We start from the raw sequence: 12,090 nt of genomic DNA, 5'->3' as shown, positions 1-12,090 counted from the left end.
GCCGAGCCAGTTAACAGTAGGGAGTTTGCACCCTGTAGGGGCCCACTTTAGGGTAAGGTAATGATCAGGAACAGGAGGCTTCCAATTAGTGGTTAGTGTTTCACACCCCCAGTATGCACAGTAGTACTCGTTGGGGGAATTACAGTACGATTTTCCAGGATTTGAGGATGGGCACGTGTAATATTGGGCCTGGGGATCACTTACCTTCCTGGGGCAGGTTTCTTCGACTCTGGAGACAAAGGTGGTGAAAGGCTTACTCGGCTCCTGGAAGAGCTTGGTGAATTTATTAGGCCGACAGGCAGAGCAATTGGCAAACGCGCGTAAGGCGATGCCTCTGAGGACAGTCCAGAAGGTAGCAGGGACATTAATATAAGCAGACGCATTTAGAAATGCTCCAGTGCCTAAATAGGCTTCAGGGGGATGATAGACTCCAAGGGCTGCGTCTTGCTCACTTTGCTGAGCAGCTTCTGCCTGGAAGTGAGCACGCCAGTCAACAAACTGTCCGGGGTTAAGAATGGAACGGGCAAGCGAGGCCCAGTCTTGGGGGATGCAATAGTCCATGCCGAGATCCTGCAGTATTTGGGAAGCGTATGGGCTACCTAACCCGTCCTCCTTGACGGCCCTGCGAAGCTGCTTGATAGTATCAGAGTCAATGGGATACCAGTCATACGGTTTCTGTGGGGTGGGGGCAAGGTTAAGAGGAAAGCAGCGAAAAGCACGAGAGAAAGGAGGACGCGCTTGCAGAGGGCTTGGCGCGGGAGTGGGGGTAGGGGGAGCGTTGCCCCAAGGGTTGCCTTGAGGTGTAGAAGGCAGCCAGGGGTAGTTAGCCGGTGGGGTGGGAGGAGCGGCGGCAGCTGCCGGTAGCGGCTCCGAGGGGGTGCTTGCCGAATGGGGAGGTGGGAGTGGGAGGCCCCAAGCGTCGCAAGATGGCGGCGCGGTGGGCGTGGCTAAGACACAAGATGGTGGATCAGCCCCGCCCTGTGAAAGGGTGGGGCCCAAGGCATAAGATGGCAGACTAGCTCCGCCCTGTGGAAGGGCGGGGTAAAGCATATGTGGTTTCCGGCCCAGCTTAGGGCTGATGTCATCGCCGGAGCATTTCCTCCCCTCGATGGAAGAAGAAGGAGGAAGTTCGCCATCTTGGCGTGGCGCAGTGTTATTTTGCTTTTTGGGAGTCACCTCGAGCGCGTTGTTAATCTGCTCGACTAAGGACTCCGTGTCCGAGTCATGATTTGAATTAGTATCGCTATCTGAGTCTGTTGGCTGGGTTGATAGGGCCTCCTTGGATTTAATGAGGCCTCGATCAGGGGGGAGGGAGCCTTGAAGGCAGGAGCGGATGGTTATCAAGGTGGGGAGCAAGCCGGGAGGGAAGCGCTTGCTCTCATGTTCCATGGCATTAGTGACTCGATCAATAAGACGATCATAAGTAACAGGGTCCCAAAGATGGCAAGTGGTGAGCCATGGGTTAAAAGGCAGCAGGAGGTCCCAGTACACCTGCAGCTGCCGGACAGACACTTTGCAGCGATGCGTGTCTAGGAGACCCGCTAGAGCACGAACTTGAGGTGCCTGACATGTAGATATACGATTACCCATAGCTGAGGGGGGAGGAGGGGGGATTGCTCCCGAGCCGGGCCGGCCGGCTGGCGGGGAGGAGGAGGAGGAGTTGTTTACCGAGCAGAGAGAATGAGATAAGCTGTGGCTGCAAGGCCGAAGGAGACGGCGAGAGCAGAAAGCAGTGCCCTTTGGCAACGGGAGCAGTCAGGGGGGGCGGTTGCAAAGAGGCACACGGCACCAAATGAGGAAATAAAAATACAAAGAATTACAGCAAAGTAATGGAGGGGAAGAGGGAGAGCGTTAGGAGGAACGGGGGTCATAGAAGTGCGCATACAAGAGGACGAAGAGAGCGTAGGGGAAGGGAGGAGTTCCTACTGGATGAAGAGAGCGTGGGGGAAAGGATGAGCGGCTTCGGAGCAGGGAACCTCCCACGGCTCCAGAAGCGGCGAAGGAGAGGCGGCCCTACCTTGCAGGCGAGGAAACGGGAAGCTGGAGAGGCGTCCGGGCGAGCGATCGACCTGCTGAACTGTTGTGTGGAGACGTTCCTCACACGGGGCACCAGTTGCGGTCGCGGTTACTACTTCTAGGGGGAGAGGCGGCCGGTAGCCGAGCCCTCAGCTCTCGGGGCTGCTCAAGGGGTACCGGCGGCGGGGGCTCTTTCCCGGAGGCGAGGGCGAGGCGGAGGACGTGGCCAGGGTCCTCGGCGAGAGGCGTGCAAGGAGGGCGGCGATAGGGACAAGACACTCTTCATCCAGTAGGAGTATGCGCCAAAGAGATTTATTCAGGGGTGATTACAGGTTATATAGGCTGGTAAGAAGGGCAGGGCTGGAAAGGAGGTGAAGCAGCCTTAAATGGCAATACTGAAGGGATAGGGGCTAGGATTGGTTCTGAGAGAACGCCGGAACCGTTGCAGCGGGGCGGGGGTAGTTCTGGCCACGGGCATGCGCGCTGGCGGTGGCAGGAGTGGCCTTGGCACCAGGGAGTGAGTGGGTAAGATAAGGAAGTGGGGAAAGGGCAGTTGGGAGAAAGGCGGTTTCCTCCGGCAAGCCTCCCCTGCCAGTGACATTTTGGGTGAGGAAAAGGGAGCTGCCTTGACCTCGCTCCCCAGGCTCAGGGGGGCTGCAGAGGGCACTCACGCCCGTACCTACTACCCTCCCCAGGGGGTGATATCAGGTCCCCTGGCCCAGGCCTGGCAAGCTGAGGTACAAGCTCAGACACCCGCAGAGAAGGGAAAAGGGGCAGAAACAATAGTGTAAGAAATAAGCACTGAAAACTTCCCATCTCTTATGAAAGACATAAAATTACAGATCCAAGAAGTGCAGCATACCCCAAACAGAATAGATCTGAATTCACCTACTCTAAGACACATGATAATCAGATTATCAAATGTAAAAGACAAAGAGAGAATTCTGAAAGCAGCAAGAGAAAAGCAATCCATCACATACATTTCTTCTGCAAAGAAAGAGGAAGAGGAGAAAAAAATGACTATGTGCAGATTTCACAAAAGAAACCATGAAGGAGAGAAGGCAGTGGTATGATATATTTAAGATTCAGAAAGAGAAAAACTACAACCAAGAATTCTATATAGAGCAAAACTGTCCTTCAAAAATGAGGGATAGTTTAAAATATTTTCAGACAAATAGACATTGAGAGAGTTTGTGAACAAGATACGTGCTCTACAAGAAATACTAAAGGGAGCACTACGGGCAGATAGGAAAAGCAAGGAGAGACAGGTTTGGAGAAGAGTGTAGAAATGAAGACTATCAGTAAGGGTAAAAAGAGAGAGAGGGGGAAAAAATGACATATAAAATCCAAAAGACAAAATGGCAGACAATAGACATCACATTAAGTAAAATTAGCCAGAAGTAAAAGGATGGATACTCTATGGTCTCACTAATACAAACTAAAATTGATAAGCAACCTTTGAGATCTAAAGTTGAGAACACAGGTTATCAGGAGATAGAAAGAGGGTAGAGATTGGGCATTTGGTGCTGAAGGAGTACAGAAGGTTCAACAGTATTGATTGTATAGATCCGGAAATGGATAGCACCATACTTAAACTATTGTAAATGTTCTGAAAAAAGATGAATGGGAGTATAGTTGAAAGAGGAAGGTTAGGGGCATGTATGACACTAGAAGGAAAGACAGACAATAAAGAATGGGATTGTATAACTTACTAAAACCTAGAGTGGTCAATATAAGAATGTTTTTACATGAGAGAGAACAAATGAATGTCAACATTGCAAGGTGTTGAAAATTGGATGGTATTGGGAAAAAATACAATCAATGCAAACTAGAGTCTCTAGTTAACAGTAACATTGTAAGATGCTTCCATTAATTGCATCAAAGACAATATACCAAAGATAAATGTCTATAAGAGGGGGATATAAGGAAGAGGTATGTGATTCATGTTGTTGTTGTTGTTGTCTGATCTTTTAATTTTTTTTTATTTCCTACTATCTTTTATTGTTTTTTTTTAATCTTCATTTTTTCCTCCTCTTTCTCTTTCTTTGCAGAAGAAATGGAAATATTCTCATATCAACTGTGGTGGTGATTATACTGGGAATCACTGATTGTTTACTTAGGATGGATTGAATGGTGTGTGAATAAAATTGTTTAAAAAATAAACAGAGGGATACAAGTGCTGGAGAAAATGTGAAGAGAGGAATGTACCTATTCTCTGTTGGCGGGGAAGCAGAATGGTGAAGGATTTCTGGAAAGCAGTGTAGCTTCCACAGGAAGCTAAGAATGGGGTTGCCATATGGTCCTGCAACCCTGTTATTGGGTATATACTGGGAAGAACTGAGAGCAGGGACATGAATGGACATTTGCACACTGGTGTTAATGGCAGCTGTAGTCGTGATTTTCAATGGATGGAGGTGGCATAAAGGTATATCGACTGATAAACGGAATGGTGAACTGTAGTGTACACATACAATGGAATATAAAGCAGCTGCAAGAAGGAATGAAGCTAGATGAATGGACCTCAAGGAAAATATTTTGAGTGAAATAAGCCAGAATTGAAAAGTCAAATATTATAACACCTCACTAATATGGACTAACTATAATATGCAAACTCTGAGAATTGAATCTGAGAGCATAGGTTATCAGGGGAAGGCTTACAGTAAAGGTCTCTAGATTGTAAGCTCTTACAGCAGTCACATTCATTCATGAGTTGTAATGGTTATTTCTAAATTCTGAGATACTGAGCTCTTTGTGTAGAAACTAGTCAGTCCTTGGAACTTTGGGTAACTGTGTTACACCTGAGACTCAGAGCCGGAGTTTGGCAGCTCTGAATGTCAGTATTACACTGTATAGCAACTATTAAGGAAATTGAGAAAGAGATCAGACTTCAATTAGAGATATGAATGAACCAGACTTGATTAGAACTAAGGTAAACCAGACTAAAGGGAAAAGGATGATATTGACTGTGTTTTAACACTTCAACTTCTATGTGAGACCAAAGGAAGAGATGTTTATTTGGGCAAAATCTATATTTTCTGTAGCACACTATATAATTGAACTTGTATGGTTAGTTTATTCAAACAACATAATTACATGGAATCTTAAATAGGGGGTGAGATCTGGTTGGTTTTTACAGGTTAGTGCAAAGCCCTGATACATCCCAGAGTAATTTGGGCAGAGAATAAAAAGTATTTGCAAAGGCCCCTTGAGGGACTGGGAGAAAATGTGGAAATATTAAACTTCCCCACCTGGGGAATTACTGATATTCTTGCAAGCATTGGGGACTACCAGTTTAATAGGCTGAGCCCGTGACCTTGGGGCTTGCCCTTATGAAGCTTGTTACTGCAAAGGAGCAGCTAAGCCTATTTATAATTGTGCCCAAGTGACACCCCCAGAGAACCTCTTTTGTTGCTCAGATGTAGTCTCTCTCTCTAAGCCAACTCTGCAGGTAAACTGATTGACCTCCCTCCTACATGGGACATGACTCCCAGGGGTGTAAGTCTCCCTGGCAACATGGGACATGACTCCCGGGGATGGGCCTGGATCCAGCATCATAGGATTGGGAAAGCCTTCTGGAACAAAAAGGGGAAGAGAAATGAAACAAAATAAAGTTTCAGTGGCTGACAGATTTCAAATGGAGTTGACAGGTCATTCTGGAGGTTATACTTAGGCATTATATAGATATCCCTTTTTAGTTTTTAGTGTATTAGAATAGCTAGAAGGAAATAGCTGAAACTGTTGAACTGCAGCCCAGTATCCTTGATTCTTGAAGACAATCATTTAACTATATAGCTTATACAGTGTAATCATGTGATTGTGAAAACCTGTGGCCCACATTCCCTTTATCCAGTGCATGAACAGATGAGTAGAAAAATGGGAACAAAAAGTAAATAATGGGGGTGTGGGGGGTATGAGATGTTTTGGGTGTTCTTGTTTATTTTTATTTTTGGAGTAATGAAAATGTTCAAAAATTGATTGTGGTGATGAATGCGCACAACTATATGACGATACTGTGAACAATTGATTGTACACTTTGGATGATTGTATGGTATGCGAATATATCTCAATAAACTTGCATTTTAAAAAATACTGTCTATCTATATGATATCTACAAGAGACTTATGCTTAGACCCAAGCACACAAATAGGTTGAAAATGAAAGGTTGCAAAAAGATATTCCATGCAAACAGTACAAAAAAGAGTTTGGGTAGCTATACTAATATCATACAAAATAGACTTTAAATACAAAACTATTTTAAGAGACAAGGACACAATATTTTAATAAAAGGGGCAATCCATCAAGAAGAAATAACAATCATAAATATTTATGCACCTAACCAGGCTGCCCCAAAATACATGAGACAAACATTGGCAAAACTGAAGGGAGAAATAGATGTCTCTACAACAGTAGTTGGAGACTTCAATACACCACTCTCATCATTAGATAGAACATCTAGACAAGGGATCAATAAGGAAAGAGAGAACTTGAATAATATGATAAATGAACTAGAGCTCATAGACATATACAGAACATTGCAACCCAAAACAGCAGGATATAGTCTTCTCAAGTACTCATGGATCATTCTCCTTAACAGACCACATGTTTTGTCACAAAACAAGTCTCAATAAATTTTAAAAGACTGAAATTATACCAAGCATCTTCTCTGACAACACTGGAATAAGGCTGGAAATAAATAACAAGTAGAGAAACTGGAAAATTCACAAATATATGGAGGTAAACAACACACTCTTAAACAATTAGTGGGTAAAAGAGAAATTGCAAGAGAAATCAGTAAGTATATCAAGACAAAATGAAAACACAAACACAACATATCAAAACTTATAGGATGCAGCAAAGGCAGTGCTAAGAGGGAAATTTATAGATTTAAATACCTACATTAAAAAAAGAAGAAAGAGCTAAAATTGAAGACTTAACTGCACACCTGGAGGAATTTAAAAAAAGAACAGCAAACTAATCCCAACTCAGGAAGAAGGAAAGAAACAGATTAGAGCAGAAGTAAATGAAATTGAGAATAAACAAACAACACAGAGAATTAACAAAACCAAAAGTTTACTCCTTGAGAAGATCAATAAAATTGACAAATCCTTAGCTATACTGACAAATAAAAAAAGAGAGAAGATGCAAATAAATAAAATCAGAAATGAGAAGGGAGACCTCACTACTGATCACACAGAAATAAAAAGGATCATTTAGAGGATACTATGAACTGTGTGCCAACATATTACAAAACTTAGATGAAATGGACAAATTCCAAAAAACCCAACAACCTACACTGACTCTAGAAGAAATAGAAGGTCTCAACAGACCAATTACAGTTAAAGGGATTGAATCAGTCATCAAAAACTTTCCAATAAAGAAAATCCCAGGACCAAATGATTTCACAGGTGAAGTCTACCAATTATTCCAAGAAGAATTAATACAATCCTGCTCAATCTCTTTCAAAAAAAATTGAAGAGGAGGAAATACTACCTAACTCACTCTATGAAGCCAACATTACCCTAATACCAAAACCAGATAAAACCACTACAAGAAAAGAAAATTGCAGGCCAATTTCTCTAATGAATATAGATGCAACAATCCTCAACAAGGTACTTGGAAATTGAATTCAACAACACATCAAAAGAATTATACACCATGATCAAGTGGGTTTTATCCAAGGCATGCAAGGGTGGTTCCACACAAGAATTTCAATTAATATAATACGCCACAGAACAAATCAAAGGAGAAAAACCACATGATCATCTTGATTGACACAGAAAAAGCATTTGACAAAATCCAGCATCCTTTCTTGATACAAACATTTTGAAAGATAGGAATAGAAGGAAACCTCCCCAACATGAGTAAGGGCATATGAGAAAAACCCACAGTTAACATTGTACTCAATGGTGAAAGACTGAAAGCTTTCCCTCTAAAATCTGGATCAAGGCAAGGATGCCCACTGTCACCACTGTTATTCAACATTGTGCTAGAAGTTCTAGCTAGAGCAGTTAGCCAATATAAAGAATTAAAAGACTTCCTAATTGTAAAAGAAGTAAAACTTTCACTCTTTGCAGATGACATGATCCTATTTATGGAAAGTCCCAAAAAATCTACAACAAAGCTACTAGAGCTAATAAACAAGTTCAGTAAAGTGGCAGGGTAGAAGATCAACACACAAAAATCAGTAGTGCTTCTATACACTGGTGATGAGTAATCTGAGGAGGAAATCAAGAAAAAATTCCATTTATAATAGTAGCTAAAAGAATCAAATATTTGTGGATAAATTTAACCAAGGATGTAAAGGACCTATACACAGAAAACCACAAAACATTGCTAAAAGAACTCAAAGAGGACCTCAATAAATGGAAGGGCTAAATATCACTAAGATATCAATTCCACCCTGACAGATTTACAGATTCAATGAAATCCCAATCAAAATTCCAGCAGCCTGGAGCAGCCCGTGTCCTGGCTTCAGTCACGGCCAGTCTCCTGCTCCGGGCTCAGGGCTCAGCATGCCTGGGCTGGGGAAAGGTCTTGGTGGATGCACGGCGATAGGCTGGATGAGCTGCACCACCAGGACACAGATTCAGACGTGCCGGAGCAGCGGGGCAGCAAGAGAAGATCACATGGACCCATGAGGAGGATGAGCAGCTGAGGGCCCTGGTCAGGCAGTTTGGACAGCTAGACCAGAAGTTCCTAAATGCAGAGACCAACAATGCCAGTACTGGTGGCTGAGACTGTTGAGTCCAGACCTTGTCAAGGGGCCATGGACCAAAGAAGAAAACTAAAAAGTCATCAAGTTAGTCAAGAAGTACAGCCAGAAATGGTGGATGCCAATCGCCAAGCACCTGAAGGCTAGGGAAGCAGTGCCGTGATCACCGGCACCACCGCTTCAACCCTGAGGTGAAGCAGTCCTGCTGGACTCAGGAGGAGGACCACATCATCAATGAGGCCCTCAGGGTGCTGGGCAACCGCTGGGCTCAGAGTGCCAAGATGCTGCCAGGGAAGAAGACAATGCCATGAGGAATCCCTGGAGCTCCACCATCAAAAAGAAGGTGGGCATGGGAGGTCTCCTGAGGGAGTCCAGAGACTGCAAGCCCCCCACCGTGTACTTGCTGCTGGAGATCAAGGACAAGGATGGCTGCCAGAGGGGCCACTCCGTGGAAGGCCAAGGAAGTCTTGTAGCCACCCGGCCCCCAGCACCCCTGACCATGAAGGAAGAAGACAGCAGTGAGGAGGAGGCCACAGCAACCACCATGTCTAAGAAGTAGGGGCCTATCCCTGCAGAGCTGGATAGAGTGCAGACGTCAGAGCCCATGGAGGTTTCCCAAGCAGGAAGAGCAGGAGAGCTTCCCCCAGAAATGCACCTGCCCTACAAAAGGGTAGTGGAGGCCGCCAACATCTTCAATTCTGCTGTGTGGTCCAGCCTCACTGAAGCCCTGGACTTGATGGAGCTGGACCCTGATGCCTGGTGTGAGCTGAGATTTGACCTCCCTGAGGAGCTGTCTGCAGAAGGTAGCCCAGTGCAGCCACCAGCACCACATCAGCAGCAGGCACTGGCACCCTGCCAGCTTGCTGTCCTGGTACTCAGAGTGACTGAGTACCACCTGGACAGTCACACCATCTCAGGCCTGAGCCAGCACGGCCGAAGTGAGCTGATCCCCATTTTCCTGAGCCCTGGAGTGGAGGGTTCAAGCCTTGGCACACCACTCTTGGTTCTCAAGCGGCAAAAGAAGCATGCCACTATGCCCACATCATGGAGAACAGCACCAGTCTGTCCTTCCTGGACCCCTGCAACAACCCCACCCCCAAGAGCATGCCCATCAATACCCTGCCCTTCTTGCCCTCCCAGTTTCTGAAATTCTGGAATTAACAGGACACACTGGAGCTGCAGAGCCCCTTGCTGATGTCCACCCCAGTGTGCAGCCAGAGAATGGTGGTAACTACATCCCTGTACCGAGATAAGGTGCCGCTGCACCAGAAACATGTCACCCCAGAGCAGATACTGCATGGGCAACACTCCCCACATGCCGATCCCATTTAAGAACACCCTGGAGAAACAGGACCACTAAAGTCCCTGCCCAAGACCCTGCACCTGGAGGAAGACTTGAAGGAGGTGCTATACTCAGAGGCCAGCATGGAGCTTGTTGTTGAGGATGATGTGAGGTCTGAGAAGCAGAAGAGGAAGCCAGGACTGTAGCAGAGCCCCTCAAGAACGTCCAGAAGTCTCTGGCTCTTGCCATCACAGATGAGGACATGAAGCTGATGGCATCTGCATTGCCCAAGGCTATGTCCTTGCCAACAACTAGCCTGCCAAGCTCTTCCAGCCTCACCCAATTAGGTAATAAAGAAGATGACAGCCTGCTCAGCCAGGGCTTCCTGCAGGCCAGGCCGAAGCTCACGGCAGCCCAGATGCCAAGGAGCCACTTTCTGACCCCTGACCCCATGACCTGTGCCTGGAAGACAGTCGCTAGTGGGGGCACCAGGACCAGCTCTTCATGCAGGAGAAAGCTGGGCAGCTCCTGGGCTACATGAAGCCCAGCTATACATCAAGAGTGCTCTTCTTGTCTGAGGGGCTGGCACGGTCTGGGGCCCGTTCTCATATTACAGCAGGGAGGGGCAGCACACTCATGCCACATGGGTGAACCACCTCATGGGCCTGCTGGGCCTTCTGCCGCCAGCCCCTCCCCAGGCAGCCCAGGTGGAGGCCAGCAGGGCCACATCATGATCCTGTCTCCATGCCTGGCTACCGGCAGCTCCTGTGCTAACAACAAAGCCCCCTCCTGGGCCAGCCTGGTGCACCCCCCAGTGCCACAGGGAAACCCATTAGCTTCTCCCAGACCCTGGCCAGGCCCAGCCTCGTCTCAGGAAGAAAGGGGAGAGGAGAGGGGGAGGGGAGGGGAGGGGAGGGGAGGAGAGAAATAATGGCTGTAAAGTCCCTGGCAGAGTGAAGAGTTAAGTATATAATAGTATATAGATGTAAGAGTGGGTGTGTGTGTCAGAGACAAGTCTTCTACCCACATATAGACAGACGGCAGACGTGATGGCTTCCACACACAGGAAGCATGGCATCTAGAAGACACTGCATGCTTGGGGTCTTTCTCCATGGATTTCTTTATCACAAACTTCCTGGGGCAGATTTTGCTGCTGCCACTACTGGAAACAGCCACCAGAGGGAGCTGTTTTGCCCTGTCCAATATTTTGAATCAAAACATAAATTGGGGAGGCGGGGCAAGATGGCAGACTGGTGAGCTGTATGTTTTAGTTACTCCTCCAGGAAAGTAGGTAGAAAGCCAGGAACTGCGTGGACTGGACACCACAGAGCAATCTGACTTTGGGCATACTTCATACAACACTCATGAAAACGTGGAACTGCTGAGATCAGCGAAATCTGTAAGTTTTTGCAGCCAGGGGACCCGCGCCCCTCCCTGCCAGGCTCAGTCCCAGGGGAGGAGGGGCTGTCAGCTCCGGGAAGGAGAAGGGAGAACTGCAGTGGCAGCCCTTATCAGAAACTCATTCTACTGATTCAAACTCCAACCATAGATAGACTGAGACCAGACACCAGAGAATCTGAGAGCAGCCAGCCCAGCAGAGAGGAGACAGGCATAGAAAAAAAACAACACGAAAAACTCCAAAATAAAAGCGGAGGATTTTTGGAGTTCTGGTGAACATAGAAAGGGGAAGGGCCCTGAGGCGCATATGCAAATCCTGAAGAAAAGCTGATCTCTCTGCCCTGTGGACCTTTCCTTAATGGCCCTGGTTGCTTTGTCTATTAGTATTTCAATAACCCATTAGATCTCTGAGGAGGGCCCGTTTTTTTTTTGTTTGCTTGTTTTTGTTTTTTTTTAATCCTTTTTTCTTTTTCTAAAACAATTACTCTAAGAAGCCCAATACAGAAAGCTTCAAAGACTTGCTATTTCGGCAGGTCAAGTCAAGAGCAGAACTAGGAGAGCTCTGAGACAAAACGCAATAATCCAGTGGCTGAGAAAATTCACTAAACACCACAACTTCCCAAGAAAAGGGGGGTGTCCGCTCACAGCCATCATCCTGGTGGACAGGAAACACTCCTGCCCA

The 12,090-nt window shown here is 46.4% G+C and overlaps 1 pseudogene; it reads left to right on the top strand.

Moving 5' to 3' along the window:
• Window positions 1-8,557: 8,557 nt before the first annotated feature.
• LOC119512141 lies at window positions 8,558-10,661 on the top strand (annotated as a pseudogene).
• The last annotated feature ends 1,429 nt before the right edge of the window (window positions 10,662-12,090 follow it).

Source organism: Choloepus didactylus, chromosome 17 (assembly GCF_015220235.1).
Source record: "Choloepus didactylus isolate mChoDid1 chromosome 17, mChoDid1.pri, whole genome shotgun sequence".
Classification (NCBI taxonomy): domain Eukaryota; kingdom Metazoa; phylum Chordata; class Mammalia; order Pilosa; family Megalonychidae; genus Choloepus; species Choloepus didactylus.
The sequence above is the reverse complement of the archived record's forward strand: the minus strand, read 5'-3'. Positions and strand labels throughout refer to the sequence as shown.